The following is a 22,442-nucleotide window of genomic DNA, read 5'->3' as shown; positions in this document are numbered from 1 at the left end:
ACTTTTTAACAGGTCAATTAATTTCTTTATATAATAACTAAAATGCTCTAGTGGACAGGTCATATTACTTAAAAAACATTATTATAGCTATTATTATAACTGTATAAATGACTTGACATTTTGTAGGATAGCTATTATTTTATTTTTCTTATTTTATATTGTTTATTCTATTGCAGTTGTCCCAGTTCTTTCCCCACTTCACCCAACCCACCCCTCTAGCCCATAGTCAATCCCCTGTACATTTTCCATGTTCATGTATCATTCATGCATGGTCTTTGACAGTCCCTTCCACTTCCGTCCACCATTCCTCCACTCCCTCCTCCCCACTTATAGGTATCAGTCTCTCCCTTGTTTCTATGTCTCTGGGTCTACTTTTCTCATTAGTTTACTTTGTTCATTAGATTCCAGTTAGAAGTGAGATCTTATGGTATTTGTCTTTCCCTGACTGGCTTATTTCACTCAGCATAATAGCCTCCAGTTCCATCCACTCTGTCACAAAAGGTAAGACTTCTTTCTTTTTGCTGCATAGTATTCCATTGAGTAAATATACTCCAGTTTTTAAACCCACTCATCTACTCATGGGCACTTGGGCTGTTTTCAACACTTAGCTATTGTAAAGAGTGCTGTTATGAACATAGGGGTGCATAAATTCTTTTGAATTAGTGCTTCAGGATTATTGGGGTACATTCCTAGCAGTGGGCTTACTGTGTCATAAGGCAGTTCCATTTTTAATTTTTTGAGTAAATTTCATGCTGTTTTCAACAGTGGCTGCACCAGTCTGCATTTCTACAAATAGTGCACTAAGGTTCCCTTTTCTCCACATCCTCACCAACACTTATTGTTTGTTGATTTATGGATGACAGCCATTCTGACAGGTGTTAAGTGGTATCTCACTGTGGTTTTATTTTGTATCTCTCTGATGGCTACTGATGTTGAACATTTTTCATAGGTCTGTATGTCCTCCTTGGAGAAATGTCAATTCAGTCCTTTGACCATTTATTAATTGAGTTGTTTTTCTTCCTTGTATTGAGTTGTATGAGTTCTTTATATATTTTGGAAATTACACCATGCACCAGAATAAACTAAAATGGATAAAGGACTTAAATAAAACTTGTGATAACATACAAGTCCCAGTACAAAATAGGCAGTAAAATTTCAGACATCCTAAGTAGCAATATTGTTGTTAATATATCTCCTAGGGCAAGGGACATAAAGGAAAAAAAACAAACAAATTAGGCTACATGAAATTAAACAGTTTCTACATGTCTTAAGGATACATCATTAAAATGAAAAGGGAATGGACCATATGGGAGAACATGCTTGCCAATGATACATCAAACAAGGGTTTAACCTCCAAAATACATAATGAATTGACATTATAATAAGTAGTTGATAAATATGGCAATAAAGCACAAAATAATACTATGTAGCAGAAAGAAAGAAGGAGCTTCTACACTTTGTGACAGCATGGATGGAACTGGAAAGCATTATGCTAAGTGAAATAAGCCAGGTGGTGAAAGACAAATACCATATGATCTCACCTTTAATGGAACCTAATCAACAAAACGAACAAGCAAGCAAAATATAACCAGAGATATTGAAATTAAGAACAAACTGACAGAAACCAGATGGGAGGTGGGAGGGGGTAATGGGGGGCAAAGGAGGGCAAAGGTTTTACAGGAACAACTATAAAGGACACATGGAGAAAACCAAGGTGGGATGCAATCAGGGGAGGGAGGTGAAGATGGCTGGGGTTGGGGGAAAAGCAGATAACTGTACTTGAACAACAATAACACAAAAACAAACAAAACAAGAGGTCTTAGGAAACTATTTTTTTCTTTTTTTGTCAAAGTAGTTGTAAGAATTTAATGAGTTCTCTGTGTGACTTCAGGCTACCAGGACATGGGCCCCACCGACACTCTTCATCTTCTCCTCAGCTCTTCCGCTGAAGAATTTGGCCATTGAAATGACAGGCTGCTCTAGGAGCCTTCCTTCCCCCAGAACTCTGTAGCCTGATTGCACCACATTAAAGATGGGAGCAGCTCCAGTTTTGTGTTTGGCACCATTTACCTGTGTCGGCTCACTGACCAAGTGGCATGAGCGTCTGCTCATGATACAGTTTTTCCTGTAAGTCCACCAGGCATATGCTCGGCCAGCTGCCTGCTGAGCAGCCCAGCGCCAAGGAATAGACAAGAGTCACACACAGTATCTATGCTATTCACTCAGCTTTTACTGAATGCAGGTTTACTCAAAGTAGAACATCATTTACATTCATATCCTGCTCACACTAACAATCTAAGAGCAATATCACACACATGCACGCGCACACACACACACAGAGCAATCATTGGGGAACAGATGAACTATTGAACTATTAGAACAAATGAACTATTATAATTATATATTACTATATATAAATAAATTTAAATGTTCATGAATCTCAGATATCAAAATTAATAAATATTTTAATTGAAATTTCAGAATAAACAGTTGAGAGTTATTTTATCTACTTTATCTATTTTATTTTTTCTGATTCTTTTTGTCATGTGAATATGTATAATTCATGGTCCATATAGTTAAATTAAGATTCACTTTAATATTTAAAAATGAAACTGTCTTTGCCAAATGAAAAAAATTAAATGCTATTTTAGGTATATCTCTCAAAGGTGTGTCTAGCATGATTGATTGATTAATTGATAAGCTGTAATTATTCAATGACTAAAAGTAGGAGTAACTTTTTCTCAGTCTGTGTGAAAATAAGGCATTTCCTTTCCATAGCATGTTGGAACATGAGTGCTTGAATGTTAATTCATTTTTCTAGGCCTTTTTTAGAACCTACATCATATCGTCAACAAAACAGGTTGACGATATAAGAAAACAGGTTTGAAGCCGTAAATTCCTTTACACAGTAAAAGGATCTTCGGGAACATATATATATATTTTTTTTTTGGTAAGTTTCAACTATCAGCACAAAGGAATGCACTATTTACTTTTGTTTGCAGTTTTACCAAGGAGTTCTACCAAAGAAAAAGTGAGTAAACTTATAATAGAATCACTTTCCAAACAAACTGAGTTGAAACTGCACAACAAAACAACAGTATTTCTGAAATCTGGGCCAACAATGAAAGCATACTAGTGAAAATAAAAAACAAAACTAGTGGCTGAGCCATGAGATGCATTTTTGTAAAGAACATATTTATGAAACAATAAAATATTCTGATTTTCTTTATTTCAATGAAATTGTATTTCTCATTTTTTTCCATCAAATATTTGTTGGGAACCTCCCTGCCTGGTTTCAGAAGCTGTAACCCCTTATGGCTAAGGTTGAGTAAAAGACCTTGGGACCATAAGCCACTAAGGAGACAAAGCTTATCTTCCTGGCAGGGGAGCCATCTCTACTCCCTTTTATTTCACCCTGCTTGGCTCCAGGTGGATAATGGGTAAGATTTCTCAAGGGAGGGATGACCTAAGACAGACACAGTGGAGAAGGGGCCTTTAGGGAAGGACTTGGGGGGCTATAGAAAAAGAGGGTGATGGATACTCACCCCTTAGCTTTGACATGGCCTGAGTCCTCATTTTGTCTGTAAGAAGTCTCCTAATCTCTTGGCTGCCTTACTTCCCCTGCCTGACTTAAGCCAGACACAGTAATGGAGGGCGGTGCAGCTCTAGGCAGGAATAGACAGTTCCCCAGGGCAATCAGGCCTAAGAAAGAATGCATAAAATCCTGTGAAACCTGGAATGTCCTCAATTTTCTGATGAGAATCCAAGCATGAAATGAGTTTGTTTCCCAAATTTTTATGGCCCTTTAGCTAACTGACTCTGACTTAGAATAAGTCCTCGTAGTTCTTTGAATGTTATCTTTTGTTTGATCATTACTGCCTGACAACATTACTCATTACTGCATGAATGAGGGCCTCCCTTGATGTAATGCTCCCAGAAAGCAATGAAAGCTTGTCGAGGCAAGGGTCAGGGTGCTCTCTCACTTAGAGAGTGGCCACGCTGTCCCTTTTCTCCACCAGACTTCTGCAGTCCATTTGAATTTGTTTGTCGCATCCACAACACTGTGGACATCGCTGGCCAGAGTCCGCATCAAATATTAACAACTTTAATCACATTATATAACATAGTTTCTACATATTTGGAGGATGAAAAAAGAAGTACTTCAAACATATTTCCTAATTAGTTAAATAGTTTTGTAAATTTGCAATACTTTTATTTTACAATTTTTAATGTTATAATTTCATGAGAGTAATACTGGAAAAATTTTCACAAAACAATATTTTTACTGTAACGTTAGAAAAAAAATATGCACAAGGAGCACCATTGTTATTAACTGTGATATTAGTGAGAGCGATAATAGCTTCAGTCCTTGTCACCATTACACAATAGCCAGGAAAGGGGGCTGACTCTCATCCACAGGGCAGGCCACCTTGCTTTCCTTATTACTGAGAGCCTCGCCCACTTCGAATGCTCACTGTTTGCATTCACTTGTAATCCAAATATCTTCCCACTCAGTATTTATCCCAGGAAGTCCATCCTCGTTACCAGTTTTCCAATGTTGCTATATTTAGGTGCCTGACCAGCTTCCAACTTGTTCTGCTATACCATGAAAGTTTATGCGTTAACCTTGGCTGCATTTCTCCCTCTTGTGTTAACTGGAGGCCTTAGGAGATTGGGAGAAATCTAGCAAATTGTTATTGAGTTATAAAACAATTTCTTGGGAAGTTTACTTTGAATTCTGGACCTTCTTGGTCTCAGTAGTCTATATTACCTCAAATTTGTAATGGAGTGCTGCCCTGCATGACCAATTTTATGATTTAGTGAATCAAAAAACACCCAAGTCATAATAATTGTGTCTCCTCTTATTCAAGGTCCTACTCAGCTTCATAGTTTATGCAATAAATGGACAGGAAAAGCATGCCTAGATATGATACAAGTCCTTTCCTAATCTACATGTATCCACCAAGCATTGTGCCTCCCTTTCACTGGTGCATCAAAATGGACCACCACATCTTACTTTAGAAGGAATATCCCACGATGCCTCAGACAAATTCTTTGAAATTTATCCAGGTTGATCTCTCACTCTTCATTACACGCACTTATGTGTTACTATGACATATAGTATATTCACTACTTTATATCCAATGTCTAATTAGCATAATGTCATTGAGATTATAGCCAATGAGATGTAATGTTTTGTGGGATTGGAACGTGATAAATTTCTTCCCAGATTGGACAGTATTATGCAGACAACAGTATATTGATTTAGCCTTGGAGTAAGATAAAGACATTTTCCTTTTGTTTAGCACTGTTTCATAAATGTACACTGATAAAAATGTAAAATAAGCTCTTCAGGTGCCAATGGCTGTGTTGTTTGCTTTAAAGAAGATCTCATTGTGGAACCAAAGCTCTGATTGACATAAATACCTGATTAAGTCTGCCACCATCTAGTACTATTATGCTTTATTTAGTTGGTTTGAGTGTTGGACAATGAAGTGATTTCAGTGGGAGGTGTAGGAGTCAGTACACCACGTCCCTCAGGTCCTTGAAGATGGAAAAATCATCTCTTCCAGTCCTTAGGTATGCAGCAAGTACTGTGATTCACTATCTTTGTAGGAGTGTGTAGCTCCAGGGAGTTCTGAGTACTTCTGCCATTATAAACTTTACTCCAGGGATAATGAAACCAAGGTAGACTGTAGTTTATATGCTGTGATTTGTAAAATAACACATGACTGTTTATCAGTTCCATTGAATGCTTTATTAAAATGGCCTGGACCAAATCTTTCTATTATCTATGATAATAGATAATATTATCTATGACTTGACCTCCATAAATCCCTCATTTAGAACCAACATATGATATTTTCAGAAAGTCTAGGTAATTCTCATTTTCTAGTGCTCTGTCACACACATGAACTCCAGTTAACATCTTCAGGTCTTTCCTGCGAATGCCTGGGGGAGGGGCCACAGTATAAGCCTGTGGTCATGTGTAGGATCCCCTTCGGGTATTTTCTTTCCCTGCAAAGTGCTCCACCTCTGTAACCAACCTATGGATTAGTAAGATGCTAATCATCCTCACAGGTTTCACTTGAGTGAGGGTTGTGCCTCTCAGTCCTAGACTTTCCCTTCCTGTACATACCAAGCAGCACCCCAACAGACTGTCCACCCCTGACATTGCAAGGGATCATGCTATGTTGGCCACCACTATAGGCATCATTCTGCCCCTCCCTTCCTTTCTGTGATGGAGCACACTGGAATTTGGCCTCTGAGATTTCATTTTCTTTTTTGAGATTAGAGAAGTCAATTCTATTCATCACTCACTACTATAAATTTCAGCCCACAAATGACATTTGTAGAGCTCTTAAAGGACACTGATCAGTCCACCTGCCCTCCTCCTGCCAACTTTTAAATGTCTTATCAAAAATAGTCTCTTCTGATTCCTCCCCAGGTGGTCACCACACAGAGCAGATCCACTATAATTTTCCCACACAGGTGAGGATGAGGTAGAGGTGAAGTCAGAGTGAAGGACAGAGTTAAAATATTAACATTTTTATTTGTTCCCATCTTTGAGTTTTCAGAATCTGACTCTCTCTGAATCTTTTATTCATAAATTTTCATTGGTAATGATACAGAGAAAAAATGTTTATTTCTTAGTATTCTCAATTAAAATGTAAATATCCCTAAAATGTACTATATGATGTTCCTGCAAAGTGACTCGGGGACCATATGTATCAAAATTGTTTAGAGGCACTTACTAGAACCGGAGGGTCCTGGACCTCGCACAGGGACACTGGAATTAAATTCCCTAGATGTTATGTCTGACGATATATATTTTAACAAATATCACAGATGATAGTTATGCATACCAAATGTGAGATGCAGTTATATGGAGATTGTTAACATAATACATTCAGAGTAACATTAACAATCCAAACCAGGTTATCATCGTGCATTTGGAGAGGGGAAGTTGGAGAAAGGGGAGAGAGATGTCCTTAAAATAACTCCCTCTTCCCAGGGCCATGAAATAATTTCCAGATGTGTGCACTACCCACTCGAATTATGTTTTCCCTCTCATCACGAATTTTCCTCCTTTCACCTCCAAACAGCAAAGTGGTTGGAGGACACTCACAAAGCTCCTTCCAACATGGGACCAGGTCCCCTTAAAATGTCTGTTGACAACTAATTTAAGCGAGATTTCACCTAATGTGACTGCCTGTTGGGATAGGTGTGATAAGTGTTAGGCATAGAGTGAGATCAGGGAGAGAGGATGAGACCAAAGGAGCCCTTGGGAAAGGCAGGATTCAGCGTGATACACATTTTCAGCACTAGCAGTTTCTGTTCAGCTGCCTCCTACTGAGAATACATACCTGCCTACCTGCCTGAGGGCTCTTGCTGGAAGTGATAAGGATTTAGTGCCCCTGAGGCAGCCCTCAGCCAACACGAATGGAGTTGATGGATAAATAAACAAGCTTCCTCACCTCACAGGTAAGGTAACACTGAGGCACGCTTTAGGTGATCTCTCAAAGGTTTCCTCTGGGTTGATTTCCAGTGATCCACAGCACTCACTTGCTTGAACCTACCAAAATATCAGCTTCTTTTCTAGCTTCCTGGAGCATATTTTCCTGAAATCCCCTCAAAAGGAATTTCCTCTCAAATCTTTGTGTTCCCAACCCCCCCAGGGTAGCACAATTTAAGACAAAGAAATATTAACTGTGAACTTGGTTATGCTTAGTGTCATGGATAGGGTTTGAGGTTAATTTTACTAATAACATTTAAAATAGTTTAACCTAGAAACACAGAATTCTGTCTTTTCATTACAATGGTATATTTTCCAACCCTGGAGGTTACAAAATTGTGTCTATCATTCTCAAAAGTCTCATCTCCTTCCCAGAACAAATAAAAGGACCACTGCTATTGTGGAAACCCCCTCACTGTTCACCTCAGCCACCAATGACCTAGCTTTCTTACTTCCCAAGGCACAAGGTCTAGGCATGCTCACCACCCACTCAGTGTACCCATGTACCTCTTTGTGTCTCAGTTACCACCATTCACGCTTGCCACCTTAACCAGTATTCTTCACTGCTCTCCAGAATGATCACCCCTAAAATCTCTCATCTGCTTTTAATTCCAGAGATATTTCTTATCCTCTTGCTATATATTTCCTTGCTCACTGGTTAGTTTATACATCATTCCTACTCTTCTTTGTCAAGAAGGCTTCAACAAAGAGGCAGTGATTTATGCTTCTTTGATGATTTTTTGTAAGTGTAGCTCTAACTCGCATTGTAATCACCATGTTCATTGAGCACACGTGAACCTCAGTACACGGGGCACATGCAAATGAATCAAAACTCGGTTATTGTTGGAGTGAAGCAGAGCTTCAGCTATGATGATCTTAGCTAAAGGGGTAATACTTTCCTTTTGTTACTTTTAATTTTATTAGATTGCCATTTAACACTGTTTAACAGAACAGGTTTTTTACCTATCCTCCAGCAAGTTTTGTTTTGTGGACCAGAAAACCAATTAACGATTAATTGAAAAGTTTCATAAACATTTGTACACTCTAATTGTTTCCACATAATTAAAGTTTAATATGATGTTTATCATATTATATTTTTTACAGATGCAAAGTACATTAAATATTTTTATTGCTAATCCCTGAGGGCAGGTTAATTTTATCTTTTGCATTTTATAATTGCATTTTCACTTTGACCTTGTAATTGCTTCAATTATTTAATTAAACATTATTATTATATCACCTGGAAATATATTTTCCCACAGTTGGTTCTATTTGTGAGGTAATCTTATTTCCCTTAAGTCTTATATTAATAGCTTTTGTCTCACTGAAATTTAAACTATTAATTTGATTCTGAAGTAAAGAAAGTTTTTTCCATAAACTGTAAATCACCATCATAAATTACACTGCAACTAGGATATGTACCTTTTAATCCAGTGAAAAATACCTGTTAATAGACGGAGATTTCAAGTTGTATTGTGGCAGGAAAATCCCGTTAAGTTTCTGCTTTGTAGCTTCAGCAAATTCTTTCCCTCGAGGTTTGTGCCTTTGTTCCCCAAATAAAGGGGATAAGAGGGATGGCCTTGACTTCCGCAGTTAGCCCTACAACCTTTGCCCCACCCCCCCACTCTCTACCTCCTCGCCTTGCTCTTTGTCTCCCACATAAGGTAGTTAGAATTAACTTCCGTGTCATTCAGTTTCTGTAACATGCTTAGCCACATAGGTAGGAAGTCCAGGGGCTATTTAAAACCCGGACAATTAGAGCTCGGGGCTCAGACTTTGGAGACCCTCTCCTCTGAGCCGGCTCACGTAATAAAGAGCTGTGTTTTCGCCATCTCTCCACGTGTGAGTTACTTTTCCCGCAACAGTATCTGTCAATGTTTTGCATGATCTCTTGGACCAATTTTTACTATTTCTTTACAGATCTCTGCACCAACCCAGCAGTTGCTAGAAACGCATCACAATGTTTCCCATTTCTACTAGATTCACATGTTTGTAAAACATGACTGAAGAAGGAGAATGCATATTTTCCAAAATTCATATTGTCACCTGTATCAAAACTTTATTCTTCTTACTGAATAATATTTCATTTGTAAGAATGTTACAGGGTGCAGCCAAGAGGGGGGCTTTGGGATTTAGGGATTTGGAATGGGGTCCAGAACTCAGGGTGCCCAGGAAATATTAGGTTGTCCTCATCACCACCCCCCTCCTCCACCCCCCACCGCAGATGTGAGCTGGGGGAAGGGACACAAAAAGCAGGGCCATTGAGAGCTCTTTTGCATAGCAACAGCTTTGCAGCTAACCCTTGAGGTGGTCATTTAACATATCTATAACCTTTAACTGGTTACACAGATATGTTACATAGCTGTGGCTGTGCTCTGAGCCAAGGGATGGAAGTAACTTCCCCACCAAGATGTAACTGAGGGGCAGATCCCCAGAGTTACAGTACCTGCATGGGAGCTTGGAGAAGATTGGCTCCATGGCATGGGGCTATACCTGCCCAGACTCAGGATGGCAGCTCAGTAAAGCTGAAAGAATATGAGAGTGCTGGGAAGCATAGCCCATTGTGGGAGGAGTCAGAAACGGGACTGCAGAGGAAGACTGGCACAGGGATTTAAACCCAGAAGTGGCTGGGCTAGTGCAGGGAGAAACACAATTTTGGCAGATTGGAGACTCTCACAGCCATTGTGCAGAGAGAACCACGCGGCTTTGCCAGAGTGGGGACTCCTGTGGCCATTGTGCAGAGAGGATCACGGGGCTGGGGCTGTAGACATGTAAGAGAACCACACAGCTTTGGCAGAGTGGGGACTCCCGCAGCTTTAGGAGGGGGAACCACCACCTGGCTTTAGCAGAGATCCTGGTGACACAGGTGATGGTGCTGGGAACCGAGCGAGGCCTGCCAGCTGAGACGGATTACTGGGAAGAACTGGGGGCTGCCTGAGCCATGGACTTCTATTTCTTTTCCTGAGATATGGTACCCCAGACTGGGCAAAGGGGGAAGGAAGGACTGTGTGTGTTTGTGGGTGTTTTAAGGGACTTTGGGATTTTGATGAAGATATTAGATCACTACTTTAAGTTTGATTAGCATTAAATAAACATACCCTTTCCTTTTCACAGATCTCTGGCACTGAGAGATGTCTTTCCTCTGGCGGCGGACATAACAAACCTGGGGTGTTCCTTTTGGGTAATAGTATATCAGCTTTGGCCCACCTTTGGCCCCCCCTTCAGCCCTCCCTTGTTGTTCTGTAACAAGAATATACCATATTTTGTTTATCGACTCATCTGCTGACAGGGCACTTAGATTGTTTCCACCTTTTGTTTTGTTTTGTTTTGAATAATGCTATACATAATAAAAATAAGCACACAAGTATGTGAATTCCTAGTTTCAATTGTTTTGAGTGTATATCTGCATGTGGAATTACTGGATCACATAGCATTTCTGTTTACTTTTCTGAGGAACTGCCAAAATGCTTTCCACAGTGAGTATACTGGTTCACATCCCCATCAGCAATTAAAGAAAGTTCCAGTTGTGTCACGTCCTCACCAAAACACTATTTTCCATTTTACACAATCACACCCGTAATAGTAGATATTATGTGGTGTCTCATTGTGCTTTTTTCATGTGTTTCCATAATGACTATTAATGTTGAACAGCTTTCTGTGTGATTATTAACCATTTGTGTACCTTCTTTAGAGATCAGTGTATTCAAGCCCTTTACCAGTTTTTAAATTGGGTGGTTTTGGTGGTGGTGGTGATGTTGAACTTCAAGAGTTCATTATATAGTCTACATCATATAAGTTGTCTTTTCATTTTCTTTGTAATGCCATATTTTTATGAATTCCAATACATCTATTTTTTTTCTTTTGTATCCATGTTTTTGGTGTCATATCTACAAATATACTCCAAATCCAAATCATGAATATTTGCACCTATGTTTTTTTTGAAGAGTTTATAGTTAGCTCATAAATTTAGGTCATTGATCCATTTTGAGTTAGATTTTGTATATGTTGTAAGTTGGAAATCCAGCTTCATTCATTTGCATTTGGATATCCAGCTTATCAGCAAAATATAGAAGTAATTGTTATTTCAACACTGAATGTACTGGGCCCTTTTGTCAAAAATCAGTCTGCCCTAAAAGTATGGGCTTACTTGTTTTCTGTATGTTATATACTTTGCCATATGCTTCTGGTCACCCAAACTAATCTTGATGCCATGTTGTAAGGGGCTGCACAAGAGAGTGAAGATCAGAAAGCAGGGGTGACTGGGAACCAGTGTGGAAGCTGAATATAACAAGTTCAACTTCATTTCTTTAAGTGACCTTCAGAGAAAGAAATAAGACTAGTTAATCATGTTAAAATAAAAAAGTTTCAATTATTTGTTTCACTCTGGGTTTCAGAATCTTGGCTCCTAAAGAAATAATTCATTTATACATACATGTGCAAACACATACATATGCATATATGTGGTAAAATATAGAAAAAAATTAAAGAGGGTATGAAGACTTCATCAGTCACTATCTCAGCAGGAAACAAGATATATTGAAAGCATTAATAGAAGACATATTAAAGTAACTTTTTTAAAAAAAGTTAGGGTAGACAAACAAGCAGAGATGACACAACAGCAGGTTAAGACCAATAGCAAGCAGCCAATGACACACTCAGGTTTGAGATGAAGAAAAATGAGGGTTTTGTAACCAGAAAGTGGCGAATTCTACAGCCAATGGTGGGAGGAACATGATAGAATCCACAGGTTTTGGAGATCAACTTTTTGGTCAGTTAAATGAATGCTAGTAGCATAAAAGAACAGGAAATTTACTGAGGTATATCATTACTATTACCAGCACAGTGGCCAAGGAGACAACCCTAGTGCGGGTCTTCACACAGAAATCTTATTTATTGAACACTGCGAGATTACCAAAAATACAGGAGCAGTATAATAAAACAACATCTCACAGCATCAAATAATTACTGCTGTCAAACATATTTCAATACAATCATTCTAAGCAGACTGAAACAACATACTTCATATTTTCAACCTCAACTGTTCTGATGAGATCCAGGGATAGACCATGAAACATGGATAAACTGCATACCCCTAAGGTTATATCAAAAAGGCTGTATTTTCAGCAGAGCGCCAAGGAATTGGCACTTAGATTTCTTGACAGGTACTTGGAGTGCAGCTAAGCTACATTGCAGGTCACATTGAAAGCTCTATGGTGTTTCTTGTAACTCTCTAGCCACCTATGTTCCTTTTCATTCTTCTGCATGAACACTTTCCTTTGCTTAGCTCTTAAAATTTAGTGTTGTTCTGAGATTTCATTCTGTCCATTTTTCTTTTCAATGTATGTATGCCATACCTGAACAATATAATCCATTTTCCTAATTTTACTTTTCTATGTGTTGATAATTCCCAAATGCTACTCCCTCCCCTAATTTTCCTTTTGAGCTCCAGATCCTGAAGTTCCGTTTATCAACTGGATGACTCCATTTGAACATGCCAGTGTTGTTTTGAACTCTACACAGCTCTAGCATTCTGCCTAACTCTGGTTCTTTGGCTTGTCTGCACATGATGAATCTCAACCTGTGTCATTATTTTATAGGCTACTAAAGTAATAGCTTCACACCTAAAATTCTTGCAGTGCACCTGCATTGTCTTATGGTAAGCCTGGTTAAGATTATGATGGTTAACTAGGAGACATCATGAAAAGCACAGGTCTTTGTTTCCTAAGAACACACTGGCCACCAGTCTAATTGGTTTTGTTTTATTTTATTTCTTTATTGGTCTGAGCAGTTCTAGGATTGCTGAGGATCCCGACTGTCTGATGTGGCTTTCTTTCCTTCTCTCCCAAAATGTTCTTTCTACATGTTCCTTCTAACCTCTAGCCAAAAGGAAATTTCTCTTTTGTACAAGGCCTTAAGACACTGGAGGGAACTGTCTTGACTTAACCCATCATGGTGAGGGTTTTGTTTTGACAGATGTTGGGAACTGGTTGCATGTGTACACATTTCCTAATCAATCATGAACCTCTCCTCTACTCCTCGTTTCAGGGAGCCAATTTTGCAGTGGACCTCCAAAGCATATTGATTTGATTTGTTGAGACTATAGGATTGAACAACACTAACTTCAAAGCCAATAGCCAGGTGGATGTTTCTGCATCCTTTTCTCTTACCTCCTTAATGCGAGCTAAATTTTCTCCACATTGAACACACAGAATGACCTGTTGAACTTTTTGTTACTAATATGCAGTTAGATGCAAATTATGGGTATATACTGTTCCCCAGAAGTTTACTTGGCCTCTTTTCTTAGATCCTTCTGGAGTTTGCTCCAAAATCACTTTCTTATTGAAAACTACCCATGTTACTGTATATTTTGTATTTTCCAGCACCTCAGGGTACCCTCTCTAGCCCTTTTGTCTTTCTTTTTAAATCATTTTCCACAGCTCTCACCATCACTTGACAGTCCATTCACATGCTGCCCACACTCACCCCTTCACACCATGTTGTGTAAGATCCACAAGAGGGAGGATTTGGATGCTGTTTTGGTCTCTTATTCTATTACCAATATTTAAAATAACACTTGGTATATGGATAAACTCACTAATATTGCTGAACAAAGTGAATGGCCATATATGAGACTGTGTATCACACTGCCAACGACCTGTAGGGCTCAGCTGAGCCTCAGTGGCACTTCCAGGATGCTAAAGTCAGGCTCATGTGGCTGGTCCTTGGGGTTTCTGTCTCCTCCTTAGTCAGCCTGTGTATTCTCTCACTAGTTAGAAGACAAAATTCCCTCTTCATTTCACTTCTTAAATCCTAATATCTACACCCAGGAGTGTTCTTTCTCCATCTACGTTTTGGTAATGGGTTTGGAGATTTGGAACGTAGTAACCCAGTAGTCATTTTAAAATGATGCATGTTTCCATTATTTCGGATATAATTTAGACTCATTATTTGTTTTGCTTTTATGCAGTGTAAACATTTGTTATCCACATTGTCTACACCTTGTACCACGGTTGTACATTTTGTTATCAATTGTTACGATTGATTCGCCAACATCGACACATCATTGTTATACTAATCTATAGCTTATGTAAAGATTCACTCTTGGTGCTGCATCCGTTATGGTTTGGAAAATGCATAGTGACACGTATCTACCACTGCAGAATTTTGCAGTGTAGTTTCACTGGCCTAAAATTCTCTGCACCCTGTTCATCCCTCCCTTACCCCAGGCCCTGACGACTATGGATTTCTTTACTGTTTCCAAGTTTTGCCATCTTAGAATGTTCTACAGTTGTGATTAAAACAAATGTAGCCTTTTCATACGGTATTTTTTCACTTAATAATATATCTTTTCAGGGTTGGTAATTCATGTCTTTTTAGTGCTGCATAATATTCTAGTAAATGCATGTACCACCATTTATTTTTCCATATGCTTAATGAAGGGCATTTTTGTTGCTTCCAAGTTTTGGCAATTATGAATAAAGGGAAAGATGGATAGATAGATAAATGATAGAAAAAAGATAGATAAATAGCTAGATATCCATATACATAATTATAAATAATGCTATAAACATCTGTGTACAGATTTTTATGTGGACATAAAAGTTTTCAATTTCTTTGGGTGAATATATACCAAGAAGTACAATTGTTATTAGGAGAACATTTAATTTTGTAAGTAACTGCCAATTATCTTCCAGAGTGGTTTTACCTACCATTTTGTATATCTGCTCACAGTGCAGGAAGGTTCCTGGTTTTCTACCTGCTTGCCAGCCTTTAGTAATATCACTTTACGAATGTTGGGCGTTCTAATGGGAATGAAGTGGCATCTAATTGTTTTGATTTTCATTTCCTTAATAAGTCAAAATATCTTTTCACATGTTTATTTTCCATGTATATATCTTTGCTGAGGTTTCTGTTCAGATTGTTGGCCCATTTTAAATTAGGTTGTTTGTTTCCTTTTTGTTGAGGTTTAGAGTTTTTGTGTATTTTAAATAAGAATCCTTTATCAGCTGTGTCTTTTGCATATGTTATTTCCCAGGTTGTACCTTGTATCTTGTTCTCTTGCCAGTGTCTTTCACAAAGCAGAAGTTCTTAATTTAAATTAAGTTACCAGTTCCCACTTACCATTTATTTCTTTCAAAGATAATGCCTTTGTTATATTTAAAAAGTCATTAGCATGCTCAAGGTCATCTAGAATTTATGCTATACTGTCTTTTAGGAGTTTTATAATTTTCCATTTTACAGTTAGGATTATGATTTGTTTTAATCTAATTTTTGTGAATTGTGCAAGGCCTGTGTCTAGATTATTATTATTTTGCATATGAATGTCCAGTTATTCTACTACCATTTATTGTTAAGATTATTTTGCTCCATTATATGCCTTTGCTCTTTGTCAAAGATCAGTTCATTACAGTGATGAGGTCTATTTTGGGGCTCTCTATCCCATTTCACTGGTCTATTTGTTTGTTCTTTCACAAATACCTTACTGTCTTGATTACATCAGCTTTTTGGTAAGTCTTGAAGTCAGATAGTGTCAGTCCTCTATATTTGTTCATGCCTTTCAATATTGAATTGGCTATTCTGAGTCTTTTGTCTCTCCATAGAAGATTTAGAATCAGTTTGTCAATATCCACACAATATTTGCTGGGATTTTGGTCAGGATTTCATTGAATCTATATACTACATCTGCAATTTTAAGTAGATTTGATAAGATTTCTTCTGCTATATTTATGTAATACTGCTTTTATTCCCCAAGTTTCAAAAACAATTAATTTTCTTTGTAGCTATTTTATATATATGCATTAAAAATGAAAATTAAAATAATCATAATTTTAAAGCCATACTATAACCAGCACTGACTTTTTAAAATATACACATATTTTATTAGACTTTTATGTTCACATAGTTTATTATCTACATGTGAATATATAATTTTAATATAAAGTTATGATAATTTTTATCACATGTGGACACTATATTTTCTTTAAAATTATGCTACTGAACATACCTGAAAGTATATACTTATAAGTATATAAATACATATTTTAACTAATTAGTTCTTCTTATTGCCATCAACTATAGTTAGATTTATATAAGAATTTATTATTGCAATTAAAAATTTTGTTTTGACCCTTAAGATTTTACTTAGATGATACTATCTTATATGTCCAAAATGTATTACCTATTTAAGCACATGTTTTTGGATATTTTTCTTTTCACTTTTATTATAATATTATTTTTGTCAACCTATTTTATGTTGCTATGTTTATTTTACTAATCTGTAGTCATGACTGTGATGAATTACGAATTAACAATATTTTTTTCCCTTAATGGATGACTTTTGGAGTTCAAACAAATGCCATAATAACCTATTGAAGAGAAATGAAGTTTCAGAAGTTTTGTTATGTTTTTTTAGTGTCACTTAGTTCCATAATTTGTCAAAGGCTTAAGTAGACCACATCATGTACACTTTTACTGTTTGTTGAAACTCCTATTCTGTTTTTGAGTATGAGATACTAAAAATCAACATGTTGTTTTGAAGTGGCATTCAACTCTTTGTTCAATTTCTATGAAACAAATGGGGCTATTTTTTGAACAGTCAGCTCAATATGACAGTAATGTTTGCAAATACAGAAAAAATATTTTATTTGTACATTATTCCTTTCCTTTTCCTAGTATGTTAAAAAAACACAATTTTACCATGAAGGCTAATAAGCAAAATAAATTATACAACTATTCTCAATAAATTACAAAGTACCTCAAAGCACGTTTAATCTTTGGAAGAGATTAAAGGGATTTTTATGTTCCTCAAAGCAACTGATAATAATGTATTTAATTCATGCACATATATGCTTTATCACATTATTTGTTGGTAGGTTTTTCATCATCATACATTTTCAAAGCATGTTGCTTTTATAAATAAAACGGAAACAAAATAGGTTATTTTGTTTACCAATCCTGAGTGAGAAATAAAAACACTATAAGTACAAATCACCCTGGTTAAATTTTTTATTCATTTGAAAATGCTAAATGTCAACAGCAGAAGTTAATGACTAGTCTCAGCTATAAGATTCAATTACTTTTATATCATTTTTGTTTCTTTATTTTGTAAATTTATTACTTTAGTTATGAAGTATGTGGCAAATCATAGTGTCAATTCACTTTTTTCACATTCATCAATATCTAGTGAAAACATAGGTAACATGCTTCATAATTTTCCCCAAGATTATCGAAATTCTCACAGTATGAAAAGGGAAAGAAAATTAAACAAAAAGATTGGCAATTAATTTTAATACGTGTGAGGTTTTACTTCTGCTTGTAGATAAAATACCAACATTCTGGGAGAAAAGCCTAAGAAATTGTGGCAACTGTCTTTATATTACTAATGATATTATTAGAAATCATGGAAAAATCAGTACCTGCCTCTTTGAATTTCTGTATGTCATTAAGTCTTTAGGAGCTACCACTGGTCAATATACACACTTGATATTTTTTAAGTAAATATTCCTATTTTTGTCTTACACTATGCTCACCTTGAATGATTAGGAAGATATAATAAGGTCAAAAGTAGATTTAAAGTTCAAAGTCATCTTCATGAAAAATAGCATACTACAAATACTTCATTCTGAAAGTATTCTTCTACCTCTCATTGGAAAAACCAAAAATTTCATATCACCCACCAAGTGGGCTTTAGTTAGGTTTAAAAAATCAGTGCAATTTCATGAGCATCAGCCTTTCAATTTTTTGTCATGCTGTTTCCCCCACTATTCCTAAGTAGAGTGTTCCCATGAAAATTTCATAAGCCAAAAGGACATTAATGAAAAATAGTTACCATTAGTTTATATGGAATATTATTTTAATACTTCTAGACCCAAAATTAAATGTATGCATAATGTCTTTATTTTATTCACCGCAATCAAAGTACTTAATGATGTCCAGTGGTGTGTGAAGTGTAATACCCTCATGAGTTGTCTTAGGCTATTCTGATATCTTAAGATACATCTTACTAATGACTACACAAAATAAATCAAAATAAAGCATAACTGTTTGCAGATGCATTTCAAAGCTACGGCAGCTTGATGTTGAGATGCTGAGTGTAGTTCCCAGTAAGCCAGCTGGGTGGGGCCACTCTAGCTGCTTGAGGTGCATGCTGTTTTTTTAATGGCTGCTGCAAAACAAATGCTGAAGGCTATTTTTACTTTTGCTTTTTTCAATAAAAGTGAAAATTCTCTTCGTATTTCTAAAGGTTAATGAAAACAGGTGTTAATGTAGGTCTATTGTAAAAGATATGTGGTCTAACACCAATTATTGAAAAGTGAAGATACCTGTGTTATGTATTATATTGAATAAGTAACAACAAAATACACTCACATTTCTTACAAACATATATGAGAACACCATGTCACTATTCAGCCATTTATTCATTGAATGATATATATGAAAAACTGGTTATATGATCATCACTGTACTATATATATACTGTACTATATATATACATGTACTATATATATAATATACTATACCATATAGTATATAATATATAGGCAGGGTAGGAAAGATACTGTTATGATCTTTACTATATCACAAGGAGATATTTAATATAAAATATGATATATATATAGTATAAACAGAATATGAGGTAAGTGATAACATGGCATGTATAACAAATCAACAAAGGCGTTATTGACAAATTGACACTAAGAGTGACCTAAGAAGTTAAAAAAAATGTCTTGAGGAAGAGGAAAGAGAATGAAGCATAAAAACAGTAACTCCAGCCCTGGCTGGTGTGACTCAGCAGATTGAATGTCAGCCTGCAAACCAAAGGATTGTAGGTTCAGTTTCCAACCAGGGCACATGTCTGGGTCATGGACTAGGTCCCTAGTATGGGGTGAGCAAGAGGCAAACACATTGCTGTTTCTCTCTCTATATTTCTCCTTCCACATCCTTTTATCTAAACAATAAATAAGATTTTTTTAAAGATTTTATTTATTTATTTTTAGAGAGGGAAGGGAGAGAGAGAGAGAGAGAGAGAGAGAGAGAGAGAGAGAGAGAGAGAGAGAGAGACATCAATGTGTGGTTGCTGGGGGCCATGGCCTGCAACCTAGGCATGTGCCCTGACTGGGAATGGAACCTGCGATGCCTGGTTCGCAGCCCGTGCTCAGTCCACTGAGCTATGCCAGCCAGGGCTAAGATCTTTAAAAAATTAAACAAAAAAATATTTTAAAAATGACTACATTTACACAAATATATATAGTGTTTTATAATATTATTTTTAAATGTTTTCTGAATAAGAGCATTTTCAGTTCATTGTTCAATCAGATCATACAAAAAGTTAAGGAATTATAATGTCATTTTTCACAAGTCTCATTCCGGAACACTGCCTATGTTTCTGACTCCCCCAAAAGTGCGATATGGAAATAGGTCTATGGTACATGTAACCAGCCCCACACAGATGCAAATTTCTGATTGAGAAGTCAGCCTCCAAACTGTCCAAGTTCATATAATGTCTGTTCTCTAAGACTAAATCAAGGGAGTTGAAAAACCAAAATCCTGTTTTAACCCTCAGGAGAAAAATAAAATTGTACAAATAACTCCTTCACCTAGTCAACTAGTTATACATATTGCTAACATAACAAGTAACAATAAGAGCAAAAGAATTACAGAAAGGTTATTAGAGTATACAAATCTGGTTTAAGCATTTATTTAACACAAAAAGAGTGTGTTTGGATATTCCTTATTACTGAGTAATTTTATAACATCAGTGAATAGTCAGTATGGTTCATGGGTTATGAACATGGATTTTTCTAATCAGACATATTTCTGGTCTTTGCTGAATCACATATGAACAGCGTAACCCTGAGAAAATTACTTTAATCAAAATGATCTTTGTCAGTAAATTGAGACAAATGTTTGATCTTACAACTAAAATAAGCCTGGTAAGAATGAAATGTATATCAGTTAACATGGTGCCTAGCACAAAAGTGTTCAATATGTGCAAAATGGAAAACAAATTTTGGGTGAGTAAAGATCACCTAAAGTATTATGTATAATTTTTCTGGTGCATTAAGATAGTTTAATTTATCATTCCTGTACTGTTAGGCATTTCAAGTATTTGCTTTCAAGGTGAGTGAAAATAAATAAATAAATACTACAGTGATCCTCAGGCACCAATGCTTTCTTGAGTGTATTTATGCTAATTTATGAAAAGTAGTTTATTAAATAGAGTATATGGCATTCTTATATTTGTCATCCGTGTTGAAAATTTATCAACAAAGTTATAATCGGAGCTTACTGTGCTACTACATATGTCAAGTAGCATCCATTTCACTATGTCCTTAATAACACTGAATATTCATGCCTTTTTTGTCTATTTTAAGTTTTCTGGCTTGCTAGGTGAAAATGATATTCCATATATTAATTTGAATATTTTTGAGCTGTAATAACATTGACCATTTTCCCAAAAGTAGTCTTTGAAATTTGATGAGACATTTAAAAACTAGCGTGTTGTTATTATGTTATATGTAAATAGGTTTAATATATGCGGTTCTTGTGTTGTACTCCTGGATTGCTACCTTTAAAAATTAATTGCTTTTTGTTTATTCTTCTGCTGCTTAGATTACAATAAATTGTGCCATTCATACAAGTTCTTACGGACTTAATTGCTTCTTTGAAAGGTTTGGCAGATACATCAAGCCAGTTCATTAATGCACAGATGAGTCTTTCACATTAAGAAAGACACATTGGAGCGCCACAAATGTCAAGTCCGTTATTATCCACACAAAGCGGAAAATGGCAACCATCAAAAGGTGAGCCCTTATTCAGTCAGGACCAAAAATAAAACTGCAGCAATTCTTAGTGCAATAACGGAGAAGTATTAGATTATTTTAAGGTCATGCAAGGAGAATCTCTCATTTGTCAACTATGTCCCCTTGAAGAAGGATTTTTTTTTTCTGTGCCTCAGACTGTCCACAAATCAGTCTGAAAGAAAAGTAGACTTTACCACTGAATTCACTTATTTGAATTCATTTGCCCAAAAGCTTATTGAGTAAAATTATTTCCAAGCTCATGTATGTTTTTCCTTGTAGTTATTTAGAATTTAAGAGGACAGTTTTAGGTTAAAATATTATATATTTAAAATATATACAAAATAAATTAATAGTAATAAGAAAGGAATAATACAGAAGTTTGGAAATTAGGAATTACTACTAACTGATTTCTGAGTGGAGTTGATATACTCATAATATTTGATTTGACATTTAAGAAATCTCAGCTACTTCACTAACATTTGAATACTGGTTTAAACATCAGTGTGTACATCTATGTCATCTGCCTTTACCTAAATAGAATTACATGTCAATCACTAATTAGGATCTACCTCCTCTTACCAACTTTGAAAAAGATAGATAACTTTCAAATATCACTCCAAAGTTATTTAATTACTCTATATAAAGGCACTCATTTTAAGAGAGTATGGTAGAAAGAAAACTAATACAAAATCTGTATAACCTGTGCACCAGGTGTATGGGTAACAAAATAGGCAAACATCTTTATTTTATCAGGTTTATATTCTAGTGGGAATAGAGAGTAAACAACATGAATGTGTAAAGGATATGGAAAACTAGAAGAAGAGGCATTTTATAAAAAGTAAATGTGAGAGACAGATAGGAATTAGGAATTTGAGGAGAGCCCAGTTTTACACTGAGTTACATGGGAAGTCTTCCCCAAGTGTATGATCCTTGAGAAGAGCCAAGAAATTTCCACTAGAGAATTGTTCTAGACAGAAGGATGAGCACATGCAAAGACCCTGTGACCTTATAATTTTCATATTTTTTCTCTGAAAAAATGTAAGCCATTTTTACTGTAGTAGAGTGGATTGTTGGAACAAAGCAAGATATGAGGTGAGAAAATTAATAGGAAGGAAATATGAGTT

The sequence above is a fragment of the Phyllostomus hastatus genome, unplaced genomic scaffold (assembly GCF_019186645.2).
Source record: "Phyllostomus hastatus isolate PE091 unplaced genomic scaffold, TTU_PhHast_1.1 phas_contig_58, whole genome shotgun sequence".
Taxonomy (NCBI): domain Eukaryota; kingdom Metazoa; phylum Chordata; class Mammalia; order Chiroptera; family Phyllostomidae; genus Phyllostomus; species Phyllostomus hastatus.
This window is presented reverse-complemented; position numbering follows the sequence as displayed.